Genomic DNA, 17,384 nt, shown 5'->3' with positions numbered 1-17,384 from the left:
GGGGTGGGGTGCTTCCACTGTGATCCTCCCTATGCCCTCAGGCAGGGAGGAGGGGAGCAGACCCACTGCTTGGGGGGCTGGGGTGTGTTCCCCACCACCAAACTTCCCTGGCAGGGGTGCAAACTTGGGCCCATGCAGCCCAGCGCATGCAGCCAATTGCCACCCGCCCTCTCAGCGGTGCATGCACAATTGGCCAGAAGCATTATAGACAGACACACAGGCAAACAGACTGAGCCTTTTATTATATTAGAATTATTACACTCTATTTTTGCAGCGCCTGACTGCTTTCCTTATTGATAAAACTGATATTGTACATACTGTAGTTGGTATTGTACGCAAGCATAAAAGGGAACTTTATTTGTAGGAGTAGTCCTGCTGAAGTTCAGGAAATTACATATGGTTATAGTCTGAAGCACCAGGCCCCAAAATTTGCTGTAGGCCCTAAGTGGGACAACGATGTAATAGCCATTTTTTTCTTTAAGAACATGTTGACCTAGCCATCATGTGTTGATTGCCTTCGTGTAACTTTCCATTTTACACTGACTTGATAGTAAGGTATTAATTGATTTTAGAAGGATATCAACTTAAGTAACAGTCTCAAGCTTAGATTACTCTACTGCATGTAAATTGATCCAATAATTAGTATAAGTTACCACGCAGAACTGGAAAGGAATGTGACAAAAGGAAAAAAAAATAGTAGTAGTCATGCTTGTGGAAATATGTTTTTATTTGAGAATAAATTAGTGTCTAGGGTTCTTAAATAAGGCAATATTTATCCTGAAGCAAATCAAATGTAGGGAGCAGGTGGCAAAATTGTGTCAGGGTAGAGGAACAGCAGTACAAACAGTCTATTTATTAGCATTATTCATAAACTTTCTATCATAAGCAGCATTAGACTATTTACTATTCACTGGAAGAGTATAAAAAGCGCATTGAAGCTTCAAAAATCAGTGACAAGTTGCCCTCTGCCCAGCACTTTTCTGTGGCAAAGAGAGAAAAAGCCACTCCTAAAACTCAGCATGCCATTTTTTAATTCACACTTATATTTCCACTTGAAGAGGCAAGCCAAAACAAACTACTCCTCTCTGAGAAGCACCCTGGGAATAAATTCCCTCCCAAATTTAATAATTATCAGACGAGTATTTCTCCCACTCCCTCATCCCGCCCCAGTGCAACCTGCTTATTAGGACATAGTTGTTTTCTGCTCCATCCTTTGCATAATTCACAGATGTCAGCCTGCTGGTGGACTGTGTCCTACAGAATCACAACCTTTGTTTTCTTTGCAATTCTCTCCCCTTTCACAGCTGTATTTAGGGCCACACCACATTTAAAACGGTAGGTTGAAGACCAAACAGTAGCATTATATAAATATTAGAATAGTTTTCCATTCAGAGTATTACACAAGTTGTCTCTGCCTATTTCTTTACAATTTAAGGCTTTATGTGAATTGGGGGTTAGTGTGTGCTTTTAAAACAATTGTATTTAACTATATGATAGCTAGAGGAAATTCCAACAGCTGTTTTAGTACCTCAACATTCTCCTCCTTGCAATAAATAAGAAAAAGAATTAGGGCATTTACAGTGCACAGTATTAGCAGCACTGAGGTTTGCAAACAAAGCAAATTTCTTTTTGATTTTCTGTAGTCATAAGGACCCGTATTGGAGATAGGCAAAGTGGAAAATTATTTTCAGAATATTGTATAACACAATGTTAAAGTTTATTTCCCTGACTAATTGGCTTTGTAAATTATTCAGCTCAATTCTTCCAGCTTTATACTGTATTTGGTTTATTTTGCTTTCCTTTATACAATATAACTATGTTTATCTCTGCAGAGAACAACAATGATAGAATCCTAAATGAAGGTTTTTGGGGATGCTGGTTAGGGAACAGCATACCACCACTAAAAAATAAAAAGCCATTTTACAAAGGAAGGAAAGGAAAAAACCCCCAAACAAAATGCAAAACCCAGCACAGTTCAAATGACAGACTATAATAAGCCTATGCAAACTTCATTATGTTAGATGAGCTCAATGAGTGGAAGGGAGAAGAGACATCCTTGTGACTCAACAGCAGCAGCTATGTGCCATCCAAAGTGGTTTCTAGATAACATAGTGATGATTACAGTGTATATCTACAGTATAGAACTATTTCAACATAAAACTTTGGCTGCAACAACCAGAAATAACATTTTGTCTGGTAGCTTTTCAACAGCTGAATGTTTTCCTCCCAGATTTCTGCTTTGTGTGGGTTTAATCTTCATGCCCAAGGCAGGAACCTGCTGTGACTTAACTACCTTACTGGTTGGTGAACTCTTCACCAGCTTGAAGAGAATTTCTCTTTTACACGTGACTAAACACGATTCCTTTTATTTTTAATTTGCAAAATTGCCAATTGATGTCATCTGCAGCAATACAAGAGAACAAAGGATAACCACCTAAAAATAAACAACTACCTATAACTTATTCAAAGGGTCTTATTCAGAGTTTTTTCAGCCTTCTTATTCAGACTCTCTTGTGCCTGCAAGATTGGATGTAATCATTAGGGAAGGTATTCAGAAAAAATTCCTGTAATACTCTGCTTTGATCCAGCAGAACCACTGAGAGAAAAAGTCTTTTTCATAGCATTTCAACAATTCCTATTCCAGTGGGAATCTGAAAGTGGAGAGAAAAATAAAAAAAATGACTTTTTGGTTTGGCTGAAGTTGTATCTAAAAACTGAGGAGGGTCTTTTAAAAAAATCTGAAATAGGAGTGAGAATGGTGAAGTCTGGCCCAATAAAATAGTGGAATTACTTGTAGAGGAAGGACATATTTGCATCACTTCGTGTCACACCTGGTCACACTGCAGGATATCACAACCTGACCACTCACTCTTGCTCAACATGTGCCCAATCCCAGAAATGAGAATACAGTTAGCTTACTGTGGCCCCAAGTGCATGCCTAGAGTGAATCTTAGGTTCTTCCCTGGCAGGCTTACTGGGGAAAGAACAGATAATATCTCAGATGCACATACACAGAAACAATTGTAGCAGATGTGGACATGAACCGAAACATGGAGGAATTCAAACCCATATCCATGCCATGGATGGAGTAAGCTGACATAACTTCCAAAAGAGGGAAGACTCACTGATTCATGTAAGATGAGGATCTGACCACAAGGCCTGGAAGTTAATCCACACCTTGTTCCTCAACACTTTTCTGCTTAAGATGGGGAACACAAAAAGTCTTTTTTTTTTTGTAAGTTACTGACTTTGGTGTTGGATCTTAGAACAGGGATGGGAAATTATTTCTGCTGAAGGGCTGCTTAATGAGTTTTGGTGACATCTGTCCAGGGCCTCAAAGGTATCTCTGCCACTTGACAGGTGCCCCAATCCCTGCTTGCCACCTTGGGACCTGAAGTCCTGCCCCTAATCCCTGACCTTTGCTACCAGAAGTCCTTCCCCTTGTCCCCAGAAGTACTCCTTTGGTGTGTGCGGTGGGGGGGAGAGTTGCCATCTTGGAACTAGAAAAAAATACCAAATCATATGCTAAAAACCAAATATCTACTACAACTTAATTTAATTTTATTTTAAAAAATGTCCTGATTTACATTGTGGAAGAAATCAAACTTTGTGTTGTGGTTGAATCAGAACTGACAGAGCCAGCTTTTCTTTATTTAGGGCTATACTGTGATCACAGGGAGGATTTCATACAGCAAGGGGAATCACCCACTTGTCTGTTTCAAAGGATTTCTCAGACTCTCTAAGGTTACAAGCGTATTTATACTTAAGACAGAGAAAGACATAAAAAATATACCTTGGAGAAACAAAACAATAGTAAATTACACAGAAACTTAGAAAGTTTTACTTAAACAAACTATCTATGTATAGGGCAATATATCAAGATAACCCAAGGAATGTAGGAATACGGATTCCTTATCTCAAAGCAGTATCAGCACATCTGGTCTTTGTCTATTTTTCTAGTCAAGTAAGCTAATTACTTCTACAACATGTTTGCATAATGTATATAGAGATGATTGCATAATCATTCAAAAATAAAGTTTTACTCTTATATATTGTGTGTGGGAGTTTGTGGGGTGTGGTTGGGTGTGTGTGTGGAGGAGAATTTGTGGGGAGCATGGGTGTGTGTGCAGGGGGTGTGGGGGTTTAGGTATGTGTGTGGGGGTTGAGGGAAGAGTATAGGGGGTGTGGGCAGAGTGTGGGGGGTGGTGTGGTTGTGGCTGCATGGGGGGAGTGCCTCTCACAAATGCCCCCATGGTGCACAGCCCCTACCACTTGGAACAGCAGCAACAAGGGGTGCTCATGGCCCATGCAGATGGAGCCCCCAGATAGTGCGTAGATCTGGCCACTTCTGGGAGCTACACATGGCAACAAGGAGAGGGCCAGGCTGGCCTGCCTCCATCACATGGGGCTCCTTGTATCTCATGTGTAGCTCCCAGCACCCAGCCAGAGCTGTGCGCTGCAAGGGGGGTGCCCCAGGTGATGGAGTCAGTGGCCTGGCCCTGCTTCCTGCTGCCACTTGCTGATCCTGGGACTCTGCTGGGAAGTAGGGAGTGGGGCTGGACCTGCTTGGTTTTATTGCGCAGGGTTTCCTGCCACTTCTGGCAGAGTCCCAGGAGCTGCATGTGGTAGCAGGGAGTGACAAAGACTGCCAGCTCCATGGTGTGGACCTTTCCCCTTGTGGTGCATGGGTCCTGGGAGCTGCACTTGAGCTGTGGGGAGCCCAGTGCAATGGAACCAAGCCGACCCAGGCTCTGTGCTCCTGCCCAGCTGCAGCTTCTCCCTGTCCCCCCCCTCCCCCAATGCTTCCCTACCTGCTGCCTGAAGTGCTGCCCCAGGAACATGAGGAGGAGCCAGAGGAGCTAAGCAATTCCCCTGGCAGCAGCCAGGGCTAGGGCTTTCCCCTATACAAGGGTGGGAGTGCAGCTAGCTTCCCTGGTGGGAGTGAATGGGGCTTGGGCCTCATAGAAGTTCAGCAGGAGCATCTGCGGGGTGGGCGGGATACAATTAATTGGTGAGTGCCCACCCATGGGCTGGATCAAATCTCCTGGTGTGCCAGATCCAGCCTGCAGTCTATATTTTGCCCATTCTTGTCTTAGAATTTATTTACATGATGGCTGCCTGAAATATTTTCTGAGCCATGTAATGAAAGAAAAAATAAGGTTGATTTCAATATGCTCATCATATTGAGGGTACAATTTCTTCTGTGGTGGCCTGGTGCCTATTTTGAGTTGCTGCATTAGGATTATATGCAGGTTAGACTTATGGTTTCTCAAATATTTCCCTTTAAAGAGACCAGAAAACATTTCACAGTATTTCTTCCTGTCAATGAAACCCCCCTTTTTTCTGACTTCTATATTATAAAAACATTCCAAGCCACATCAACACTTGGTTTATTTTTACATCTTTCTGCACAGTTTCTCTTTGGATCTTTCTTTATGGCAAAATTGGATTTTGATGCCTGAATCAATACCCAGCCACTAGATCTGAATACTCCACATTCCTAGGCTGCTGCTTGTTCTAATAAAGTGCGCTCTCTCTCTCCCCCGGCTTATTATTATTTTTAAGGGGCAGATTCTTTTTCTCTTACTCATCATAATGATGTATTTTCATGCTAATAGTCCAGAGGAGTCAATGGGTCAGCTTGTGACTTATTCTACCTTGTGTGACTAAGTGGAACTATACTGGATATTTAAAGTGTATAATCCTGTGAGATCTCTTACAAGTTTGGGTTATGTGATATGTGCTCATATTCTTTATCTATAGAATGCTCATTTTCACAACCACCTGTTTTCAAAATACTCCTGAACTACAGAATTCATTTTTTAACAGACTTTGTTACTGCTAGAATTCTAACATGGGCTACAGAACTCAAACTAAGTCTCAAATGAATAGGGCCTCAATGATTTAGACTCATTTTGAAAGAATGGGAGAAGGGAGAAAACATTATTTGTAAGTTTTTACTGCTGATTGTTAAATTTTTTTTTATAAGTTTAACCTCTAGGTTTCAGTCTTTCATAGAATTTGGAGGTAGCAACAGTAGTTATTAAAAAAGTTTATTTACATTGTGTAAGGAAAAAGCAAATGGCACCTTCTCCCTACAAAAATAAACCTAAAGAGAAGAAAGAACATGAAATGCAGCATTGCATTATATGCATAGTATTACATTGCATTGCATTGTATGTATATAAGCTATATATAAAAATAGACTTGCATATTTGCATATATCAAAACAATGCTAGAAAACACCAATCTTTGCCATTAAAAAAAGAATGCCACTCAGTAAAAATGTACAGATCAATATGAGAAACAACATCCATGGCTTAAAATAATTGAATGTATACAAAGGCCTAACCAAATGAGCTATGTTCTAGATGGCTTATTAGTCACATAATGCAGATCTAGAGATGAATCTAAAGACATCTGCTTATGGAATGCACTAAGGAGCTAGTTACTGTGGACTGGTTTCTCTACATTGGCATCTGGATCTAGTGACACAAAACCAATATCAAATAAGAATTAACAAATCAAGTGGCTGATGCATCACTTCAGAAACTAAACACTCAGTGGGACTATAGACAGAACATTCTCAGGAGAGGTGGTCCCTTTACCCTGATAGCTCTGTGTTGCTGTTCCAAAAAGGCTGACATTCACTGAAGTTATTTTTAAAAGTTGGGTAATAAAATTATAAATAACCTGACCAATCCATTCCAGATAAATGATTGGACACACACATATATATACACTCCCAACCACTCTAAGGATAGCCCTGCAGTTATCTTCTTGATACAAATGTGGAAAAAGCCCTATTTAGAATGATGTTATTTCAAATAGTTACTAGTTAATTTCCAGTCTATATAGTGTGTGGCTTGGTTCCAGGACTCAACTACTCTGTCTGCTGTTTGCAAAAGTGTAGCAGGGCACTAAGACATGCCTGTTCCTTAAGGATGAAGAAGCCTGGCCAGGGAGCTCTGCAGGCCAAACAGAGCTCCCCACCTGCAGGTTGCCGGGGTAACAGCCCAAGGGAGTAACTGGCCACACTTGCTGACATCACCTGACTGGCACGAGGCAGGGTTTTGGGATATATATGCCCAGACTGTAACCAACAGACACTGTCTCTCTCTCTGGCAATTGATGGGGTAAGAGCTTCTGAAGCTACTTGGGAGTTGGTGCTGTCTGCCTAGTTTTCCCAGTACTGCCTGCTCTGCCATCTAGGTGCTACATGACTGCAGGGAATCTCCCAGGTACTTAGATAGGGGTATGTTATGCTGAGTGGAAGTTTGTTGCCTTAAAGGGGCATAGCACTGTTGTTGTTAGTATTTAAGTTATAGCTAAGGGGCTTGTGTTTTGTGTTCATGTTTACGCTGGAGGATGGGGGTGAAACTAAAAAAGGGAGGTCTGGAGGCCTCATTAGTGCTGGAGAGAGAGGGCATATGACTTGACAGAGCCCGGAGTGCCAGAGGGGCACAGCGCTCAGAGGGATATAGCTAAAGGGGTGCAGAGCCAGGTGCCTGGGGGAGAGATAGTAACACTAGTGAGGCCTGGGACATGTGAAGGGGAGGTTGGAGCATGTATGCCCCACCTGGTATAGCTGGGTGCATGAAGGGCAGCTTCCTACTTAATTATTTACTAACAAGGCATGGCACAAAAGATAGGTGGACTGCCCAAGACGGGTGGGTAGGCTGATGCAGAGGTCAGCCTCAGAGTGGTCTCATATCACAAACAGCAATCACTGGTGCCTGTAGCATACTCAGTGCACTTAAAATGACTCTCCCTTGCCAAGTATCACATGGAGAAAACACAGAAAATATCAGGAGAGAGGTTGGTTTGTTTGTTTTTTTTTTTTGGTGCTATTAACAATTCCTAATTTAGTAGAACTCTATAATAAATGGTGTCATGCTATAAAAATTATAGCAGCATTAGCTACTATATAGTTCAGACTGCAACAGATTCCATTACAGTTCTGATTGAACTCCCTATATAAAATAGACACCCATGTCTGTGCACACACAGCCCTCTTTAAATCCTGTTCATTTGGCCAGGGGGTCATCATGGAATAATTCTACAAAATCTGAAACCTATTGTCTTGCACTAAACCTTACCGTCAGAATGTAAGTAAAACTTAATTGGTATAGCATGATGCTGTTTTTAGGGTATTGGATCAATCTAAGAAAAACTGCATTGTCAAAAATCTACTAAATCTGACTTAAGTTTATAGTTGCTATTTAATCATGATTTTAAAGCTGGTTGAGGACCTACTCCTGTAACTTGGAATTATCTAGGCTTCTAATGAGGGTCTTTTTGTCTGGTTATTTGTCTTGTTTGTGGGGGGGTTTTTGCATATGAACTGATGGAAAGGAAACTGAACTTCTACCTTTTTGGTGTTGGAATAAAATCAAATATGGTTTGACTTCACTTAATTCTCCCCTGATTTAACCTAAGTTCTATATAGATAAATTTAACATGTTCTGTTTCAAATTAGAAGCTTTATTTACTGCAACAGTTATATAAACTGTGGGTACATCTACATGAGCTGTTTAATGTAGATGCCAAAATATTTACCCCACAGTTAATTAGTCAACTGTACATGTGCACTCCTATCAGGGCTCATGAACCTAATAAACTGTGCAGTAGGGTAGTAATTATAAAATACAAGCACTGTCATTCTCTGGAACTGTCTTGTGTGCTGCAGCACATGTAGATGCTGCCCTGGCTGGCTGGGTCACGGTGTGTTTCAGTGTGGGGCTAGATAGCTGGCAGCTCCCATGCTGAAGCACTGTTGTGGCCCTGTCAGCCACTCTGCTGCATGTGGAGGCCAGTCACAGCAGCCACGAGCTCACAGACTCATTCCCCTGGATCCCCTGCCAGCCTGGGCTTCTCCAGCCAGGCTTCATGTGCTGTGCATGAATAAGCTTTTGAGGAATATGCTTGTCTGCATGGGATACAGTTTGTTCTGCTGGTTCTTGCCTGCCACTACTTCGATCTTATTAAAAAAGGGGGAGGGAAGAGGTGCTACAATGATCAATATCCACAGAAAGACCACACCTGGTCCATCCCATGGCTTAGGTGCTTTTTTAAGCTATTCTTTCTTTTACAGAGAACCAGATGGGAGGCGGTGGCTCCTCCTGGGTTGGTCCTAGGATCACCCTAGTGATCTGAAGAGGATCCCCGGCGATCCAATCCATGTGGTAAATTCCAGTAGACATCTCACTGGCTTATGGCTGCACCCACAATCAGTCCTGGCAGTCCACTGTCCTATGTAGGGTGTCCCTAGCTAACTCCTTATACGAGTTGCTTGCTGTAACCCCCTGCCTTAGCAGTCTTTGCCTGCTCCAAATAATAGAGAGGGTAAAAAGAAAGGTTTCTTCCTCTACTTGTGTCTCAGCTCCCTGCTGCTAATGATCTTGTTAGCAGCTCATTAGGGGTGCCACCCAGTCTCTTCTGCCATGTGCTGTGCTGGTACATGAATCCAGGAGTCTCCCTGCAGTAGGGTTTACAGATCTTGGCCCCAGCTCCCCTCAAGTCCTGAGCATTGGGCCAGGACTCTTCCAGGGTCTAGGCTGGTGATTCCCCCTTGGCTTTTGTTGCCTTGCTGTGTTCTTGTGAGAGAACTGCAGCTTCTCCCTGCATAGCAGCTCCATTCTCCCCAGACTCACCGCCACTCCCCTGGGACTTCTCCAGTAATAGCTTCAGTCAGCAACCCTGTTACAATGCTCTTGAGCTTTTTGCTCCCAGGTGCACACTTAAATGGTGTGCCTGGGAGCAAAAAGCTCCAACACAATAAGCTCTAGAGTTTGAGTGCATTAATCGCACATGTAGATGTGCCCATTATGTAGAAGCTCATTTCAATGTGTACTGAGCTTTAGGTAGACCAGTCCATTCAAGAGTTATAAAAACTTAGAGTTTTATTAAGTAAAGCAGCATTTCCAAAATGTCAGCTTCTGGCCAAAACATTGACATTTTATGAAAGTTGCTTCTTTAATAAATTTAAGTTTTAAGTATCTTGAATGAACTGCTCTATCAGCTGTGCACCATAACTGAAGAAATATTGTATTGGCAATACAGCTACTTTGAGAAACTGCTGTGTTCTGTAGGAACACTTCACTATATAGATGGATAAATTGAGAAGGTGTTGTGATGGAGTGCTAAAATTATGTATATGTGTAGCTTCCCTCTACTTCTTTGTTGATTTATTTGAAATGTACAAGATTATTAACAACTTCAATAAGATAAAGGGCAAAATTAACTCTGTACTGACAAAGAAATGGTACCAAATATCCCAGAACCAAAAATAGTGACTAGATTACAGCAGAGGCAGACTGTGGACTGATTTGGGACTAACTTTAGTCCCAAGTCAGTTGACATGCACAGAGTTAATCTGCCTTAGCGTGTCTACATGTGTGTGAAAGTGCTTAACCCCCCTTTTTGCAGGTATCAAATTTAGGTGCAAATAACTTAAAATTGCCACTTTTTAAGGCTCATTAAGGGCATACATGTGTACACCCATGCCTTTTAATGCACCTTAAAATGGCTAATGTGCCTTAAATCTGTACATATAGATGCACCCACTGTTATGGTGACAATATTTGGATCTTGGGGAGCACTGTTTTGTAGCTGAAACAAGGCTTTAACCTGTGGCCTAGCAAAAGCTGCTAACCACAAGGCAGCATGATGGCCAAGCCAGCCACTTGCTTATGCTAAGTAACCATCTTAACTCTGTCAACCACTTTCTGAGAGAGAGAGCAGCAAGTAAGTCTGTGTGCTGTGAACCAGCTACAGTGAGGTACGAGAAGATACAGGGGCCCAAGGAAGGTGGGGATGGTACAATGTGGGGACAGAAAAACAGATTGGAATGTAGAAGATGACACACAACCAAGATGAACATATACAAAAGGGTGAATGGTGATTGGTAAAGAAGCCTCCAGAGTTTGCCCATTGACTGAAGAAGTGGGGTGAAGGCCTTGAACATCTGCTTATAGCAAAAAGACACATAAATGAATAAAATGCATAGGCAATTCCATGATGATGAGGTGGAACTTGAAATGGGTGGACTGAATGTTAATAAGCATGAATCAAACTGTATAACTGTAGAAAGAACTACTGTTTGTTGCTGCTCATTCGCAGACTGGGTGTCTGTGAGGGAGCGCTCCCAAAACTGTCTCCATTCTGAATAAAGCTGTTGCAAGCAATAGGTGCAAGTCACATTTTGCTCCCTGCTTGCTCTGGCTAATGATGATCCAATCACTCATGAGTCCTGCTACCTCATCTCCCTAGTCATTGGGTGCTGCATGGAGTTGGGGTCTAACACCCACAATAAAACAACTGCACTGACTAAGTCATTTAGGACAATCACTTTCTGTGAAGCAATATCTGTATGAGATAAACACGTGATATTATCCCCCAGCTATACACCTGCTTTACCCTTGGAGATATTAAGTAGGAAGTGGGTGGCCGTGTAGCAATGCTGGCAGTTGGCAATGCCAAATCAAGTTCTCTTATCTTTCCCGCACTGTGTTCTTCATTTCTTACCTTTTTGTAGTTATACACAGAATGCTCTGCACCTACAAGTGCAAAACATTAAGCCTGCACTGTTGTTAATAATCATAATAAACACCAATGCTGATAATGATAAATCAAAATATTTTATGTTTTAATTTTCTTGAATTAATATATTGAGGTACAACATCTAATTTTCAGTGCTGACCCAGGGAGAGAGCACAGCAGCATGACACTTACAACAGATACTTCAATTGCAATTACCAAACAGTTAATATATCAATTTAATTAAATTCCTATAGTGTTGCACAGCATAAAGTATTAAAAGGAGTTAACATGACTAAAAAGACAAGAGGATCAAGCCAGTTGGCAAAGGCAGAATGAATTAAAATGTATTTTTCCATTAGCTGAATGAGTTGTTTGCATAGGTAACATTCTGCTGAACAAATATTTCACTAGGACTTCCAGTTTCTGATAGGCAACAGTTCAGAGTGCCACTGTCCCAGAGGAAAAGTTCATCTTTGAGTGTGATGTTATACTTGGAGAACACTGGCAAAGTTGCCATATTTTAGGTTACATGATTCAATGACAAGGTCGTATAAGCTTTTGTTGAAGTCACTTCTACTAGTTTCAGGATAGAACTTCTAGGAACAATTCATGACAACAAACTGCATCTCAGAAGGTATCCTCCTCAAATTGCTTAACATCCCATCAACAGTAAATTGCTTCCTCCTAGCAGTACCTATTGCTTTAAAAGAACACTGTTCCAATTTACCAGCTTTGGATTTCGGGCAAACTGGGTGCATCTACACAAGATGCTTTACAGCACAGAAGACTAATTTGCTACACAGTAAAGTATCACTGTCTACATGTGTGTGGCAATTAGGATTCAGTACATCAATTTACTATGCTGTTGGATAGTCTGTTGGATACTAGTGGTATCTGGCAGTGCAGTAAGTTACTGCTCTTAAATCCACATCTAGACAGTCATGGGTGACTAGTGCCTCCTGATCCTGGTGGTTCCTCTGCGGCAGATCACTGACTGGGGGGATGGGGTCCCTGAGTGCCAGCAGCAAACCTGGAAGTGCTGCCAGCACTTCTCTAGGTACCCTCACATTCTTAGAGGGGCCACCAGCCATCAACCCCCACTCCCTGGCTGACAAGAGCCAATCTCAGGGACAACACGTGCCCTCTCTCCCCCATGTCCCTCCTACATGTTGCCTATTTAGACAGTGACATTGGGATTAGTTTACCCTGGCTCAAATTAAGCTAGAGTATATTCAGTTGCATTACTTGCATGTGTAGACATGCCCATTCTGGTCTCAGTTGCACTGGATTTAATCCAAAGTACTTTAAAGTTAGTCCAAAGGTACAGTTACTACACCTGTGACTGCAACTTGGTCCCTTGCTAGTAGCAGCCAACTTCCCTCTCAACTTGCAGCTAATAAGATGGTAAGGAGAAGAAAGGTTAAGGACAATCCTCCAGCCTTTAAAACATAGTTTGGGCAAAGCTACCAGTTCCTTAAATAAGATTTTATACACTATAGCAAACATGTATACAAGTGGTAGGAAAGGGGTAGCTATATTAAAGAAGTTGGTAGTGTGGCAGATATCCCCCAAACTGAAAGTAAGCTGATGGAAATAGTAGTAGTATTGGTAGCTATAAATTCCACAGTAACTACCAATCCTGGGTCTGGTTTCACTAGAGATGACAGAAGACCAGCCAGAATCCATTCCTCTCTAAAACTGTCATTGAGGGTGAGACCTTCCTTTGTGAACCTTGTTACTTCTCAGGGTTAGAATATGGGTCATGATTAAGATAAATTTTCAATGTGTGTTATTTATTGAGATGTGGTAAATAGCCAAATCCCCCCTCCCCTTTCTTCCCTGTGGGAGCGGTTTTCTGTTGTAAAATGATCTACTTACAGATGATTATTTTCCTCACAGATCATTGAGCTGATTGACTCTATTGGATCCTCCATTACCTCTATTTCAAGTAATAAAGTAACTCATTATGTAAAACACTTTCAATGTTTGCACTAAAACCTCACACTTGTAACCCATTTTTAAAAACAAAAGAACCTATGGCCCATCCAAAAAGGAGAGAGAGAAAAAAAAAGAAAGAAAGAATGATGTGCTGTAACCTTGCACTTCCTCTGGAATAAAACCTGGCATGACCTTAAGTTTGACAACCTCAGAATGGGATTCCAGACAGCAAGAAGAGTAGGGAGCTGCCTGTGATCCGTACTCAGCATGTAGCCTTTTGGATCTGGCTAACTGATCACAGGGTTGTCTCAAATCTAGACCCTTAGGGTTGTAGGGAAATGCTTTTGTTCACTTTCAATCTACAGTTCAGAACACTGTAGTGAAAGCTGTGCTTGTAAATTTTCTTTCAAAACCCAAGAAAGAATCTCTGTTTAGATCAAAGGACCAAAAGGGCACGTACTCCTGTCTACACTTTAGCCTAATATTTTGAAAACTTACCCAAGATATGAGAGACATGAGCTTAATTCCATCCTGTGTCTGGGGTTTTTCAAGCCTTTTTCTTTCACCTTCCTGGAAAAAATCTTAACCCAAAGATACTTAAAACAGCCCTAAGGTAAAATTCATTAATAGTCCTTAAAACAGGGACTGAAATCCAGATCTCCTCTTCTCAGACAAGTCCTAACCATTTAGCTATTCAATAATGTTCATGCTGGCATTCCCTTCACACAAGGGGTGTCAAACTCAGTCCCACCCAGTTTGAGTTGGGACCCCAGCCCAGTTGAGTTGCCTGGACTCAGACCATGGGCTGAATGAGTCAGCAGTGCACCAGTCTGCAAGCTGGATCTGGAGTGCGTGGCCCTAGAAACTTGGCACTGGCAACATTAACTGCCATAGTCCCAAAGCTGCAGTATCTACTATTTATCCAGCTTCCAGATATCCAGCTCTGTAGGCATCATTGCAGGCAGGCTGACACTGCTCCATGCTCTAGATCTGAAATGATAAAATATTTTTTTTGAAAACTATTAAAAATGCAGCGGGTACATCTACACAAGATGTTTTACTGTGCACTAGACTAATTTATTGTGCTGTAAAGCATCAGCATCTTACTGTGCATTAAGTTTGTCAGTACTAGCAAGTGGCACATTAGACTGAGACAAGAACTAGAATATGACACATTAGTTCAATGTATTATAGCGCACATGTAGATGCTGACCAGGAACAATTTGCTCCCAGTCAGCCCAGGCAGCAGGGGGCCACAGCTGCTAAGCTCTTGGGAGCAGACAGCTGTCTCAAAGTAGGGGACTCCTCCCAGCTCAGTGATGCTGGCTTGGGACCTCTGTGCTCTGCCTCCCAAGGCACCTGGCCACAGGAAGAGTAGTGATGAGCTGGAATCCCCCAGTCCATGCCCTAGCTCCTGCCCAGTGCCTGGGGAGGTGAGAGATGAGTAGTGCCAGGGCCAGGGGATCAACATCTGCCCATTGGCTGAGGAGTACAGGGTATCTGGGGATGCTGTGCTGTGCTCTGCCATGTGGGGACGTGCCAGCCTCATGCATCTCTCCCGAGATCCCGATTGCACCAGATCAATTGCAGATGGGGCTCAGGAGTCACTGGAAAGAGCATTCTCCTTGGTTCCTCCTAAGACTGGGAATATAGAGCTGGGTTGGGTTGGGGGTGGGGTAGCTCAGTCTATTGTGCAAGCCCTGGCTCCTGGGGAGGAGAAGGCTGTGGGCTCCATGCTCTAGAGGAGCTGCTTGGAGATCCCTGCCTCAGCTGTGAGGGCAAGGGCCAGAGCCATCCAGGGGCATAGAGCAACAGGGATGTTTCCCTTGGGAAGGAGTGGACAGATGGGGCAGCCCTACTGGACCATGGCTTCTCCCACTGGTCTCACAATAAACAGGTCCAGTGCATCCAGCTGGCACATAGCTGATCTGGACTAGAGCAGGGGAGGAAATCCATTCTAGACCTGAGGAGGAGGCTCCCTCTGCTCCTTGGAGCCCAGGCTTGACCCCTGTGCTCCCTGCCAGCCTGGGGCTGGCACTTGAGGGATCCTGGAGCTCCCCCTGGATGCTGAAGTGGGAGAGAGTGGGGAAGGAGCAGCTCTGGACTGAACTGCTCCTGTCAGGAGCAAATTTGCTCCCAATGGGCACATCCAGACAAGTGCACATGTGCCTCTTGCAGCATCTCAAACCTCTTTGAGACATTGCAAGATGCATGTGTGGAAACAAAAAAATGTTCCCCAGGGCATTGCGGGGGCAAAATTTGATACCTGGAGATCCAGGTAAAAAAAAAAAACCCAGGGGAAAAAAGCAGGGCAGGGCTACCAGGTTGCCCAGAACTCAGGTCCTCCACAGAGAGTCTCTAGTAGCCAGCCAGAGCATCTCTATGGCTGGCCCTGGGCCCTGTGTTGAAGAACATTGCCTGCCTGTGTGGGGCAAGCAGTGGTTCAGGCTGCAGGGACCTGGACCTGGGCTTCTGCCAGGTGTGGCTGGTGAACTGAGACTGGTGGGGCAGTGAAGCGTCCCATGGGAGTGGTGGTGGGGGAGGGAGGGTTTTCAGCTGGCTGGGAGTGTGTGGTGGGGTTTGCAGCTTCTCCACTACTGGCCAGAGTGCCTGGCTGGCTGCAAACCGCACCCCACTGCCAGCTTGCTGCAGCCCCCCTCCCCCACTCCCATGGGATGCTCCACTGCCCCACCAGTCTCAGTTCACCAGTTGTGCCTGGCTCCTGTCAGGTAAGTAGGAAGTGGAGGGGGCTAAAGGAGGGGATCATGGGGGGCCCCTGCCCAGCTCTAGGCCCCCCCAATTGCTCCCCTGCTCAGCCCCAGCTCTCCTCTTATTTCCCCAGCTCTTCCCTCATTTCGACGCCCAGTCCCACCCTTTCCCTGCACAGCCCACACTAACCAACTGCAGCAGTAGCCATTGGGGCCACTTAGGGCACAGCTGCTTGGCCCTCATAGCACAACCCCCATAGTCCCATATGCCGCTCACACCCACAGTCCTTCTACAGTTCACCAACACCCCCAATTCACCCCCACAAACCTCCCACCCACATTCCTGACCCTGTGGGTCAGGAGTGAGGAGACTGGGGTGGGGGGCAGGCTGTGGTTTGATAGTGAGGGGCAAGGGCTGGGGTAGGGCAGTGGCATATTGGTGCTGATTTGTGTTGCACTTCCTGGTGAGTGAAGGGAGTAGAGGCAGCTCTAAGTTTTCTATGACAAAAAAAGTCAAAAGTCAAACTATATAAATATTTAGAATGTATTTTACTATGATGATAGAGGCACTGGTAGGCTTCCAAATTGCTTTAAAATTGTAGATATATCAATAAAACATTGCCCAATTGATTTGATCTCTCTCTCTCTCTCTCTCAGTGGGGCCAAAGAGTGAAAGATGCAACTAATAATTGTTTTTTTGGGGGGGTGAATGTGCCTGAAGGGGACACTGAGCAGAGTCCTCTGAGCCATACCCACCAGTCCTCAAAGGCATCCAAGTAGCCAGTGGATGTCATGCACTGGTGTGCTGCCTGGCAATGTGCATGCATAAGTGAGAGACAAGTGGCCCCACAGTCTCTGGGCACTATCCTGGCCAGAGCCTTCTTCCTGGTCAAGTACAGGGCCCACGTGGCCAGGGCTAGGAGGAGGTTGACCAGGAGGTCCCAGGACTTGGTGGGGCCATGGATGGGGTACCCAAAAATTAAAAGGTGTGGGGTGAAGTTCAGCTAGAACAGTGGAGGGGCTGCAGCCTGGCACACTCAAGTACCATGTGTGCCAGGGTCTCCCTCTGCCTGCAGAAGGGGCAAGAGACCGGGGTGTCTGTGAAGCTCACCGCATACATACCTGTGGCAATGGCTCCATGGAGGAGCAGCCAGCTGAGGTCCCCACTAGCTCATGGCATGAGGGTGGAGTACAGAC

Source organism: Gavialis gangeticus, unplaced genomic scaffold (assembly GCF_001723915.1).
Source record: "Gavialis gangeticus isolate Ggan-Ray unplaced genomic scaffold, GavGan_comp1, whole genome shotgun sequence".
NCBI lineage: Eukaryota > Metazoa > Chordata > Crocodylia > Gavialidae > Gavialis > Gavialis gangeticus.
This window is presented reverse-complemented; position numbering follows the sequence as displayed.